Source organism: Vipera ursinii, assembly GCF_947247035.1.
Source record: "Vipera ursinii genome assembly, chromosome: 1".
NCBI classification, from domain to species: domain Eukaryota; kingdom Metazoa; phylum Chordata; class Lepidosauria; order Squamata; family Viperidae; genus Vipera; species Vipera ursinii.
In genome coordinates this window covers 123,486,508-123,500,507 of record NC_139512.1, presented here as the reverse complement: position 1 = coordinate 123,500,507, position 14,000 = coordinate 123,486,508, and the positions used below count along the sequence as shown (strand labels likewise).

At 38.3% G+C, this 14,000-nt stretch overlaps 1 protein-coding gene and 1 long non-coding RNA gene across 2 annotated transcripts in view; one reads left to right on the top strand and one right to left on the bottom strand.

The window, feature by feature from the left end:
• Positions 1-14,000, top strand: part of LOC310632618 — a 378,391-nt gene that overhangs the window by 49,237 nt on the left and 315,154 nt on the right. The gene's annotated exons all lie outside the window — the stretch shown is intronic.
• Positions 1-14,000, bottom strand: part of MARCHF4 (membrane associated ring-CH-type finger 4) — a gene marked incomplete at both ends in the record, with an annotated part of 150,280 nt that overhangs the window by 135,457 nt on the left and 823 nt on the right. The window lies entirely within an intron of this gene.

Genomic DNA, 14,000 nt, shown 5'->3' with positions numbered 1-14,000 from the left:
ATGTCAAGTGTAGGCTGGAAATTCTTCAAAATGGTAAATGTTCTACAAGATGCTTTATGCTATATAACATAACATTTCTTTCTATAATGTACAGTAGAAAGAAAAGAGATGGGAAACCACTGGAAGATGGATTAATAAGGGATGCATTCTACTGTTCACAAGCACCAAATCTTTCCAGTCTAGGTATATTATTTTGGGGGGAAAATATTGATTTTATCTATTCAAACAGTGTTGAAAAAGACCTCCTAGCTCCTAGGGAAAACGCCATATTTTATATATACAGGTGAAACTCGAAAAATTAGAATATCGTGCAAAAGTTCATGCAACTTAAAAGGGGAAACTAATATATGAGATAGACTCATTACATGCAAAGCAAGATAGTTGAAGCTGTGATTTGTCATAATTGTGATGATTATGGTGTACAGCTCATGAAAACCCCAAATCCACAATCTCAGAAAATTAGAATATTACATGCAATCAATAAAACAAGGAGTGTACATAGAACAATATCGGACCTCTGAAAAGTATAAGCATGCATATGTACTCAGTACTTGGTTTGGGCCCCTTCTGCAGGAATTACTGCCTCAATGCGGTGTGGCATGGAAGCTATCAGCCTGTGGCACTGCTGAGGTGTTATGGAAGACCAGGATGCTTCAATAGCGGCCTTCAGCTCTTCTGCATTGTTCGGTCTCATGTCTCTCATCTTTCTCTTGGTAATGCCCCATAGATTCTCTACAGGGTTCAAGTCAGGCAAGTTTGCTGGCCAATCAAGCACAGTAATCCCACGGTCATTGAACCAGGTTTTGGTGCTTTTGGCAGTGTGGGCAGGTGCCAAGTCCTGCTGGAAAATGAAGTCAGCATCCCCATAAAGCTTATCTGCAGAAGGAAGCATGAAGTGCTCCAAAATCTCCTGGTAGACAGCTGCGTTGACCCTGGACTTAATGAAGCACAGTGGACCAACACCAGCAGATGACATGGCTCCCCAAATCAATACAGACTGTGGAAACTTCACACCGGACTTCAAGCATCTTGCAGTGTGTGCCTCTCCATTCTTCCTCCAGACTCTGGGTCCTTGGTTTCCAAATGAGATGCAAAAGTTGCTCTCATCAGAAAAGAGGACTTTGGACCACTGAGCAACAGACCAGGTCTGTTTTTCTTTAGCCGAGGTAAGACGCTTCTGATGTTGTTTGTTGTTCAGGAGCAGCTTGACAAGAAGAATGCGACATTTGAAGCCCATGTCCAGGATCCGTCTGTGTGTGGTGGCTCTTGATGCACTGACTCCAGCCTCAGTCCACTCCTTGTGAAAGTCCCCAACACTTTTGAATGGCCTTTTCCTGACAATCCTCTCCAGGCTGTGGTCATCCCTGCTGCTTGTGCACCTTTTTCTTCCACACTTTTCCCTTCCACATAACTTTCTATTAATGTGCTTTGATACTGCACTTTGGGAACATCCAACTTCTTTTGCAATTACCTTTTGAGGCTTTCCCTCCTTATGGAGGGCGTTAATAATGGTTTTCTGCACAACTCTCAGGTCAGCAGTCTTCCCCATGATTGTGATTCCTACTAAACCAGACTGAGAGACCATTTAAAGGTTCAGGAACCCTTTGCAGGTGTTATGGCTTAATTAGCTGATTAGAGTGGGATACTTTGAGCCTAGAATATTGCACCTTTTCACAATATTCTAATTTTCTGAGATTGTGGATTTGGGGTTTTCATGAGCTGTACACCATAATCATCACAATTATGACAAATCACGGCTTGAACTATCTTGCTTTGCATGTAATGAGTCTATCTCATATATTAGTTTCCCCTTTTAAGTTGCATTACTGAAATAAATGAACTTTTGCATGATATTCTAATTTTTTGAGTTTCACCTGTATAAAGGTAGACTTTTCATATATATGAAAATTACAATTCAAGCATTTCTGAATCATTTTCAAAGCTATATATACTACTCTAATAAATAAGTTATTATTTGGGGCTAAGAAACCAAGGCAAATAAGCCAAAGAATACAAAACATGGAAATAGCCGAAATATATAATTCAATAATGCAATTAATAATCAGTTTGCACCATTCTTCCATATTTGGTCGCAAAGTTTTAAAGTTCAACAGTTCTAGAACATAGTTTGTTACAGAATGAAACAAATTTTAAAGATTAAATAGTTTTTCTTGCCAGCTAAACATCATTAAACCTTGTAAATATACAGGAGATTTTACATCTATTAGAAATCATATAATCCCCGAACTTATTGTTCATTCTGTTTGAAGTTTCTTATTACACTGGCTGTTTTTGTTAATTATTAAATAGTTATTTAATTTTTATAATAGCTTTGAAGTGCCAAACTGAGCTAAGATCATTTTTATATGTACCAGCAATACTAATAAAATATCACTTTGAAAATTCTTATTTGATTTTATAATAGCTTATAATTTTTTTGCACTTTCTTTTTGCTTTTTAAAAAATATTTCTCTTCATCTGGCTTTCAAATCTATTAAATAAAATACAATTTAAAAAAAAAGATACTTGGGAGCACAAGCACAAAATCAGTCTGTAGCTCTTTAAAGCAGCTATGTCTCTCTTCTGAATGATGTAGCTGTCCTTTGCAAGTGCTATGAGATCCTGGAAAATGATGCAGCTATTTTAAAACATCACACACAGAATCTGACTTTGTGCAGGTAGTCCTCAACTTACAACAATTCATTTAGTGACCGTTCAAAGTTACAATGGCCCTGAAAAAAGTGACTTATGACCATTTTTCACACTTATGACTGTTGTAGCATCCCCATGGCCAAATGATTTACATTCAGATGATTGACAACTGACTCACATTCAGGACAGTTGCAGTGTGCTGGGATCATGTGATCCCCTTTTGTGACCTTCTGACATGCAAAATCAATGGGGATTCACTTAACAACCATGTTACTAATTTAACAACTGCAGTGATTCACCTAGCAAATGTGGCAAGGAAAGTCGTAAAATGGGGCAAAATTCACTTAACAAATTTCTCATTTAACAACATAAATGTTGGGCTCAATTGTGGTTGTAAGTTGATGTATACCCATCTCTTCTGAGGTAACTATTTCCAAATGTACCTAAAGCACAGAATGCACTACTTCTATGTTGACCCCTCACCCACTTAACTATATAAGTAGCTTTTAACTGTTTAGGGAAAGGAACACTCAAAGCAACATTATAGGCTGGCATTAGGCAAGGGTTGTACAAATCTCTTTTTTTTTCTTACTCCTTTTGCCCAACATTGTCTTTATTTGGAACCACACTGACTTACACATAAAAGCTTTAAACCCACGTGCAGAGCTTATGATACAAATAAGCCAGTCGCTTCCAGTCTGCCATATTTTTCCAACTCTCATAAAGCTTAAAACTGAAAATCCCTACAAAATTCTTGGCTCTTTGTATTCTAATTCCTTTAGAAGACAGATTAGGAAGAAAACAGTCAGAAATCCTATTTGGGTTGTTTATAAGGAAAATCAAAACAAGACCACATCTTTTCCATATCAGCCTTTTTCCATGGATAAATAGTTCCTCCCTGAAATTTTGCATTTCTAATCAAGAATGCTGGTCTTTTCTTTCAACATTCTCTAACATAATGTTTTTCTTTCCAACAAATCAATCCCTCAATGGGAAGAGGAAGGAGGAACAAATCAGTCCAACCTTTCTTTATTTTCTAATAAAGCCTTGCCATATAACAAAGCTTGGTCTGTGTGGAAGGAGCTTCAGAAATAAGAAGCTTGCAATCTTTTTTTGTTGAGAGACGTTTATCTAATAAATGGCAAACTGCGGGCAGGCTTTGTTAGTATATTTACCTTAGGAATATAAATACGATGGAATATTACATTTCAATTACATGTATTTATTTTAAATCTCTTCATCAACAGCTCTAATAGTAGTAGTAGTAGTAGTAGTAGTAGTAGTAGTAGTAATAATAATAATAATAATAATAATAATAATAATAATAATAATAATAATAATAATAATAATATCTTAAAGTCCAAACTCAATGGAGGAAACAGTGAAGGCAATCAACACCTGGGCAATTCCAGTCATTAGATAGTGGACTGGACTCAAGCAGAACTAAAAGCAATGGATAGGAAGACCAGAAAAATAATGACAATGAATCATGCCCTTCATCCATGCAGTGACATTGACAGACTCAATCTACCAAGGCAAATAGGTGGACATGGAATGCTGCAAGTACATCAGATGGTTGAAAAAGAAAAAATGGCTTTGGAAGAATATCTGAAGGATAATGATGAAGATGCACTGAAATTAGTATATCAGGACCAAACTGGCCTACAAGAAAGACCAAATGAAGAACAGAATAGAGGAATGGGAAGACAAAGCACTACATGGCCAGTACATTAAAAAAAATAGCTGGGAAAGCACATAATAACAAGACCTTGCAATGGCTAAGAGCAGGAAAATTGAAGAAAGAGACCGAGGGACTAATTCTGGCTGCACAAAACCAAGCCTTAAGGACAAATGCATACAAAGTCAAAATTGAGAAGACAGCAACAGACAGGTAAGTGCCGCCTATGCAAAGAAGCTGAAGAAACAGTGGGCCATCTGGTAAGCTAATGCAAGAAGATCGCACAGACTGACTACAAGCAGCGGCATGAAAAAGTAGCAACAATGGTGCATTGGAAGATCTATAAGAAATATCATTTACCTGTAAGGAAGAACTGGGGGGATCATAAAATAGAGAAAGTCATAGAAAATGAACATCTGGCTGACTGTGCAATGATTAATAATAAGAAGAATAAGAATAAGTTGGAAGGTTATCTTGGAGGTCATCTAGTCCAACCTCCTGCTCAGGCAGGAAACCCTATACCATTTCAGACAAATGGCTGTCCAGTCTCTTCTTAAAGACTTCCAGTGTTGGAGCATTCACAGCTTCTGGAGGCAGGTTGTTCCACTGGTTAATTGTTCTAACTGTCAGGAAGTTTCTCCTTAGTTCTAGGTTGCTTCTCTCTTTGGTTAGTTTCCATCCATTGCTTCTTGTCCTGCTTTCAGGTGCTTTGGAGAATAGCTTGACTCCCTCTTCTTTGTGGCAGCCCCTGAGATATTGGAACACTACTATCATGTCCCCCCTCGTCCTTCTCTTCATTAAACTAGACATACCCAATTCCAGCAACCGTTCCTTATATGTTTTAGCCTCCAGTCCCCTAATCATCTTTGTTGCTCTTCTCTATACTCTTTCTAGAGTCTCAACATCTTTTTTACATCGTGGTGACCAAACTGGATGCAGTATTCCAAGTGTGGCCTTACCAAGGCATTTAAAACTGGTATTAATACTTCATGTGATCTTGATTCTATCCCTCTGTTAATGCAGCCTAGCAATGTGTTGGCTTTTTTGGCAGCTGCAACACACTACTGGCTCATATTTAAGTGATTGTCCACTAGGACTCTGAGATCCTTCTCACAGTTGCTACTATTGAGCAAGGTACCTCCTAAACTATACCTGTGCATTTGGTTTTTCTTGCCTAAATATAAAACCTTACTTTTTTCAGCGTTGAATTTCATTTTGTTAGATAGTGCCCAATGTTCTTCTGATTTGTTCTTTGCTCTTCTGATTTGTTTGAGATTACAGGAAAGTCTTCAACTTACAACAGTTTGTTTAGTGACTGTCCAAAGTTACAACGGCCTTGAAAAAAGTGAGTTATGATCATTTTTCACACTTATGACTCTTGCAGCCTTCCCATGGACATGTGATTTACATTCGGATGCTTGACAACTGGTTCTTATTTGTGATGGTTGCCGTGTCCCAGGGTCACGTGATCACCTTCTGTGACCTTCTGACAAGCAAAATCAATGGGGAATCCAGATTCACTTAACAGCTGTGTGTCTCATTTAACAACTGCAGTGATTCACTTAACAAAGATAGCCAAGAAAAGTTGTAAAATGGGGCAAAACTCACTTAACAAATTTTTCACTTAGCAACATAAATTCTGGGCTCAATTGTGGTCGTAAGTCAAGACCTACCTGTATAGCTTCTTTAAAAAAAACCTCTAATTTTTATGTTTTTCAAATTTTATTCATAAACTGTCACATAAATCATAATACGTGTAACACCATACACGTGCTTTACAATCAGTACATTCTGGCTCCAAAATGATTGTGTTGTTTCAAAGGAGACTGAAATGCTCTTATTCAATTATATTACACATTTTCAGGTCTACAACCACTAAAACGCTATTCAGCTGCAACAGCTCTCTTGAGTTGGGCATTTGTAATGCGATGTCATCCCTTGATCTGAGTGCAATGAAGAATTCCTTCAAGGAGAAATGCCTATGTTAAGACTGGGCTTGTTAGGATTTCAAAAGCTTAACCGGGTCGTTTGTGTGCTTAATATAATTTTATTTGACTGGGACAGGTTTTCAAAACTCCTTAGAACACCCATCTGCATGTTTTATGGTGACAGAACTCTGAGGATAAGCTTGGTGAAATAATGACAGAGGTAGTCCTTGTCTTACAACAGTTCATTTAGTAACCGTTCAAAGTTACAATGGCACTGAAAAAAGTGATTTACGACAGATTTTCACACTTACGACCAACGCAGCATCTCCATAGTCACCTGATCAAAATTCAGATGCTTGGCAACTGACTCATATTTATGACGGTTGCAGTGTCTCGGGGTCACGTGACCACCTTTTGTGACTCTCTGACAAGCAAAGTCAATGGGGAAGCCAGATTCACTTAACAGCCATGTGACTAACAACTGCAGCGATTCTCTTAACAACTGTGGCACGAAAAAAAAATAAGATGGAGCTAAATTCACTTCATAAATGTTTCACTTAGCAACAAAAATTTCGGGCTCAATTGTGGTTGTACATCAAGGACTACCTGTACTCACTGCTCAGTAGAGGATTAGCCTTCTCTAAAAAAGAAAGTGTCTCTTTTTATTGAGGACTTTACACACACACACACACACACACACACATGCCCCACACCTTCTAAATAATAGGCATAATAAATAATCCATGAGGTATCATTTATCTTCAACAAAAAGGCTTCATGAGATTTTTTTTTAAAATGCTGTGATATATATACAGTATATACACTCCCATCATTTTAATGTATTTTGTTGGAAATCATCTGGAAACTATCATCACGAAAATATATACATCAGTAAGCATATATCTCCAGTTAACTCCCTGGCCAAGTGAATCATCATTCTATTTCTGTACATGGATTAGCTTCAGAAGTGCTACCAGGCACCCTCAGTGTCCAGCCCTAGCAACGTAGCAGGCACCACCACTAGGGCTCCCACCAAAAGACGTAGGTGTCACAGATGTGTCATTGTATAGCATCTTCAAAGACTCTTATTCACTTTATAGACTCTTGTTCCACTATTGGCTGCTACCAAAGTAAAATTCGGACTAGCATCACCATTAGTTAAGGTAAAGTAGTTAGTACTGCTTTGGATGCTATGACACAGAAGTATAAATGTTTTTTTTTATTTGTCATTCTTGGATTTTTACCGTCAGGGATTAGGAAAAGTACTTGTGGGATTTTCTGCCTCATTATGCCAAATTAATTCAGCTCACCTTGGATACAAAGAGGCTGTTTTTGTAGAAACATTGAAGTGCAAATTAGCTAGCAACATTACAGTTTGGCATGTTGTACAAACCCAGCCTACTTTTATTAGTTTTTGGTTTAATTCAGAGGTCTTCAAACTTGGCCCTTTTATGACTTGTGGACTTCAACTCCCAGAATTCCTCAGCCAGCCTGGCTGAGGAATTCTGGGAGTTGAAGTCCACAAGTCATAAAAGGGCCAAGTTTGAAGACCCCTGGTTTAGTTTAATTAGGTTAAAATTAGTTTAGTTTAGCCCCAAAGGTGCTTTTTCATGAGGTAACTGAACTTTCTTTTTTCTCTTTGAAGAGGTTTCGCTTTTCATCCAAGAAGCTTCTTCAGCTCCGACCCCCAAATATTCTTGAATAACCTTTGTTAAAGCCAGAGGGCCTTTCACCTTTCACTGCTTTCCACTCATCTTTCAGCCAGCAGGAAACAAAGCCTGCCTGAAATTGGCTGCTCCACTCCTGATTTTCATTCTGCCTCTGCTGCCTCTAATCTGAATGATGCTGTCCTGATTGTCCATCTGCAGAGGACTGTAAGCAAAGTAACCAGTTGATTCCTTTTTTTTTCAGCAACTCATTAGCCAATAGGAAAAGCAGCTGCCAATACCTGCAGCAAGAATGAGCCTGGACTGGCAGCACGGATCTGCCCATCTTGTTTTGGCTCCTCCCTGTGCTACTCTTCCTATACAGGTGGTCTTCAACTTATGACTGTGAATGAGTCCAAAATTTTCTTTATTAAGCAAGACAGTTGTTAAGTGAGGTATTAGTCACGCAGAAGATCGCCAAAGGGGAATCACATGACCCGGGATACATGACTCATCAGAAATGCATGCCAGTTGCCAATCATCTGAATTTTAATCATGTGACCAGGGGGACAACCATAGGTCTGCAAGAGTCGTAAGTGTGAAAAATACTAAGACAGTTTTTTCAGTGCTGTTGTAACTTTGAACAGCCATTAAACAAATGGCTGTAAATCAAAGACTATCTGTGCCTCTTTCTTTCATAACCCAAGTTGAATAAAGGTTAAAAAAATGGAGTCACAAAGAATGCTGAGTCACAACCAAGCTTTTTGTTTAGGATTTCTTTTCCCTTTTCTTCTTTCCTTGTCTCTCCTTTCCTGTGCTGTCCTGTCCTTTCCCAAAACACTGGGTCCACTTTCCTCCGTATCCATTTGGGAGGCAGAGAATAACAGAGTTTGATCTATTGCTTCACATGAGGCTGATGTATATTATAAAACCAAGCAGTTCTTCAAGCTCTGACAGCTCCTCTTAGCTAGCTAAAACAGAGGGAAAATTGATAATGCAATACCTTTTTTTGGAATGGGTAGTGACATTAGCCATCTAGGGATATGAGAGAAACTCTAGGTAAGCATACTGAAGAAGGAAAGAAAGCAAGTGTATTTAGAATAGCATGCAATACTCAGAATGTGTGAGTTGTCCCTTTATTGTGACCCTTCACCAAAAACCTGGCAGACTTTCTCCAATCTTCAGTTAGCTCCTGAACCATAATCTATATAATAAATAATTAGCACAGGGAATTCTCGATTTACAACCATTCCTTTAGTGACCATGCAAAGTTGTAACAGCAATGAAAAAAGTGACTTCACAACCACTTATACTTACACTTACAACTATAGCAGCATCCCCACAGTCATGTGACCAAAAGTTGGGTGCTTGGCAACCGGTTGGGTGCTTGGCAACAAAGGTTGCAGCAAAGTTGGGTGCTTGGCAACAAAGGTTGCAGCATCCTGGGGGGGGTGTCACACGGTCACCATTTATGACCTTCCCAGCCAGCTTTCAACAAGCAAACACAATGGGGGGAGCAGGATTCACTGCACAACTGCAGTGCTTCCTTTCATTATGGCAAAAAGGTTATAAAATCAGGCACAACTCATGGAACAAACATCTTACTCAGCAACAGAAATTCTCGTCCCAATTGTGGTCATATGTCGAAGACTGCCTGTATCTTCTTCTGAAACCAGTCTCAGTCTGATGGGGAACGTTGCCTACCTGCATCCCGGCCGTTTTGCTAGCTACCAAAGGGCAAGAATCAGAGAGAGAAAAGAACCTACATGTCTCTTCCTAAGAGGAAGGTGCAGAGTTTTCTTTTCTGCAAAAATTGGCGATAGCAATGACCACACTGACATCTCCTACCCATCAAGGGAAGAAAGTGCCACAGAGGAAATTGTGATGTAGAGGCTTGGAGACCCCTTACATCTTTCTCTGTGCTTAAGAGAGAGACAGAGGATCCAATCAACTACATGCCTTTGCATATGTATGCAAATATCTGTGCCACTACAGTATACAGTGCCACTAACTACACTACACAGTTTGGACAGTGAGAACTCCGTGGTTTCATCTCTTCTGAGTAACAGCCACTCAGGTTTCAGACAGAAGTCTTTCCAAACATCCAGAATTGTTGCTTTCAGCTGGTAATTTGCATGGAGGCTATGTATATACTGTAAATCATATACTTTACTATGGAACTCTATAAATTCCTCTCTCTTTCTTCAGCCCATGCATAAATCTTGCAAAGCTCTGCCACATGGCTGCATCTTCAGGAACTTACCCAACAAGCTCCACCAAACAAAAGAAGCCCCTTAATGGATTAGCAGTCTTTAATTATAGCAATGAATTATAGGTTTAACACAATGTGTAAATTGAATTCATTATAGTTGATTCAACAAAACATGGTTACAATCATGGTTTAACAGAATGCAAAGAACACTTCAGTAACGTTCAGAGAATCTTGCATTGATGTCTTTTGTTGTTCCTCACAGGTTTTTGGAGAAAAAGTGTGCAGGATCTTTTCAGATTTTTTTCCAGCTATAAGGCCCAGTCTACTCCAAAGATACAAATTTGGAAGCACTGTTATAAAGGTGTTGTTTTTTTTATTTACACATTTCCATTTTGAGAATAGAAACCATTTAGGATTTAGCATGAGAAATCAATTCCTTACAGTAGGGAAGGAAACTCTGCTAAAATCTCAAATTTAATCCATTCTATGTCCAACTGAAAAGTCTATAACATCTGATAAGAAATCTGTTGGGATGACACTGCTGCATTAACAATTAATAGGTTTAACCTATTCAAGTTCAGGCTAATTTCATGTGCTGCAGCTTGAAGAGCTTTCCTATCCAATGCTATGATTGCTATGCCTACGTTTGAGTTTGCCTAGGTATTAACATCCCATGTTAAAGAATCTTTCACTGAAGCTAATTATTCAAGAAGACTTTGGTCAATTTCTGAATCAATCTATTTAAGATGCAATTCATTTCTCTTCTAAACACCAGCGTTTCTACTATCCCAATGAGTCTTTTTAAAGATATTTTTGTATCGCCTTCATTATTTTTATAAATAATCCAAGGCAGTTATTAAAATAATAAAGGCAGGACAAAGAAGCAGCAGACATATCTAACATAGCATAATCTTTCCTTCTCCTATTTTCCCTAGGACAGGGGTAGGCAACCTCGGCTCTTTTATGACTCATGGACTTCAACTCCCAGAATTCCTGAGTCAGCATAGCTGACTCAAGAATTCTGGGAGTTGAAGTCCATGAGTCATAAAAGAGCCGAGGTTGCCTACCCCTGCCCTAGGACAACAACCCTGTGAAGTGAGTTGGGCTAAGAGAGAGAGAGAGAGTTTGGGTCAAAGTTACCCAGCTGGCTTTCATGTCTAAGGTGGACTAGAACTCCCTGTCTTCCAGATTTTAGCCTGGTGCCTTAACCACTTAAACAAATTGGCTCTAACCCTCTTTGTGACATGAATTCCTTTTAGAGACTGGTGAAATTATAAGTCCCTTCTCAGAAAAATATATTGAAAGTCATGGATAGAGACTGTAGTACAAAGGCAGCCGATTACGTACAAGTATAATTATTAAAATATGAAAAAATAACATATGTAATATCATGATATGCTTCTTTAGTAATATATTAGCAATACCAAAACAATACCTTTGGGGGGGAGTGTTATAATTTTAGAGAGTAAAATAACGTTTTTGGAGACTAAAGGCCATAAGTTACTTCACTGCCAAATGCATTATTGAATGAAAAGCTAAATGGAGCATAAAGGTTAGTGAAAAATGAAGTTGATTTCTTTTCCCATCCAAATTCATGGACCCCCTGAAATTAATCTATGAACTTTCGAGGGATTTGTGACTCCCTGGTCAAGAATTTCTGCATTATGCTCTTGTCTGGGCGCTAAACAACCTTTTTGATTAGTGACACAAAGTCTTCTTTAGTCCCTTCAATGATTTTTAATACTGTTTGTAGTCTTTTTACAAAGTGAGGGTGGGGGGAGGGCACATTGCCAAATAACACTCTGGGCTATAACCATGCAGTAGTTTAATTTTCTAAGTGTGAAGATAATACAAAACCCAGAAGTATTATTAGTAATAAAGAGGATACTAGCAAATTTGCAACCCGCCAGCTTCCCGTTGATTTTTTAAAATTAAAACAGTATAAGAAAAAGTACAAGGATAGGGAGTTTAATATATTTGACATGATACACATATTATATTACCAAGTTTTAACAAAATTATTTATCAGGAAAATGTTTTTCTAATCTACATATTAATCCAAACATCTGCATTTGGTTATTAGTCAATGTGTAATCATCTTGTAAAGCTATGGGATCTGATTTTATGAAACAAAAAAGACTTACTTCGCCCACAGCTAAAAAATTCCACTCTACAACTGAATCTGTACAGAGGTGGGAAGCCTATGGCCCTCCTGGTGTTGCTGAACAACAATTCTCAGCATTCCTACATTTATTATGTTGCCTGAGTTTGTGTGAATTGTAGTTCTGCCATGACAGGAAAACAGTGCATTCCTGTTCTGCTGTAAAATATAACTGCTTGATGACAAAAGGGAAATTAGTAGTCAATTGTTTTATGTATTATGGGCATCTGTCAACTATTGTGTCTATTGCTGCATATTTGTCTACTATAACCTGCCTACAGGTAGTTCCTCTGCTTATAGCCATTTGAACTTTGACCGTCCAAAGTTACCACAGCACTGAAAAAAGTTGCTTACAACCAGTTTTTGCACTTGCCATTGGACCATCCCCATGGTCACGTGATCACAATTCGAGAGCTTGGCAACCAGCATGTATTTATGACTACTGCAGCATCCTAAGTTGGTGTGTTTGTCATTTGCAACCTTCCCAGCCAACTTCCAACAAGCAACGTCAATGGGGGAAGCTGGATTTGCTTAATAAGCACATGATTCGCTTAACCACTGTGGCAGAAAAGGTCACAAAATTTAGTACAACTCACTTAACAACTCCTTTTTTTAGCAATGGAAATTGTGGTCCCAATATGGTTGTAAGTTGGGAACTACCTGTATATAGCTTAATTTGATCTAAATAAAATATATGGAAAAAACTTTATAGCTAGTTCAGAGCCATTTTTAAGATATGAAATTAATTAAGTACACAAACATACTGCTGAACTTGTTAGTAGTTTTATAGAGCAAGCCTGCAGTGTGCATCTATCACCTGAAACAGAATAAAGTCATTGCAATACAAGTTAATTCTTTCATGATGATTCTGGGATACTAGTGTACGCAGAGTACTGACTACAAACTTTTCAGAAAACCGTACCTATCTCCATCAACAGTTCAACACATCCAACAGTTCAACAGAAGTTATGAAAATATCCAGACACAACATGAAAACAGCAATAAAAAGACACAAATAGGCTTTAAATTGGAATGATGCCTGGTTCTATCCAAGAAAGTTCAAAGTTGAAATAAAGTTGATATTTTTATATTATTGATCTAGAGCAGGGGCGTCAAACTGCCAGACCATAGGGCAGATGCATCATGGCGAAACCACGCTCACCCCATTGCCGGCAATGGAAAAATAAGTTGTGATATGTCGCAACATGTCACGTGACATTGCGAGTTTGACACCCTTGATCTAGAGAAATAACACAAGCATATTAACTTTCAAAAAGGAGTGTTTTAAGCTTCTATAGAGTATCAGTTTGCAAAAAAATCCACAAAATAGGCCTTTTCCTTCACTCAGATCTGCTAGAAGGAAGTACATCCCTTAACTTGCTGTGAAGTAGCATTGATTTTTTTTTCATCCAGCACCTTCCAGTTGTATAGTAATGTATCTGCTATCATCCCCAGGCAGCATTTTGAAGGTTGTGGATAATGGATATCATGGACTAACACAACTTAAGTGAGAACACCAAGTGGAGGGAGAAGGAATATAATGGAAAACTGAAGCAGAAGTGAAGGAGAACAAGTTCCATTACCAAATCACCTATCAAGATGATCCTTGATCTCTTCTACTATCAGCTCCTTGACTTTAGCTTTCTGTATTCAGGCAACCACACAAATGCTTGGCCCTGGTGATTCAGCTTTCCTTCATTTGTACATGGGTGGCCTGAGCTTT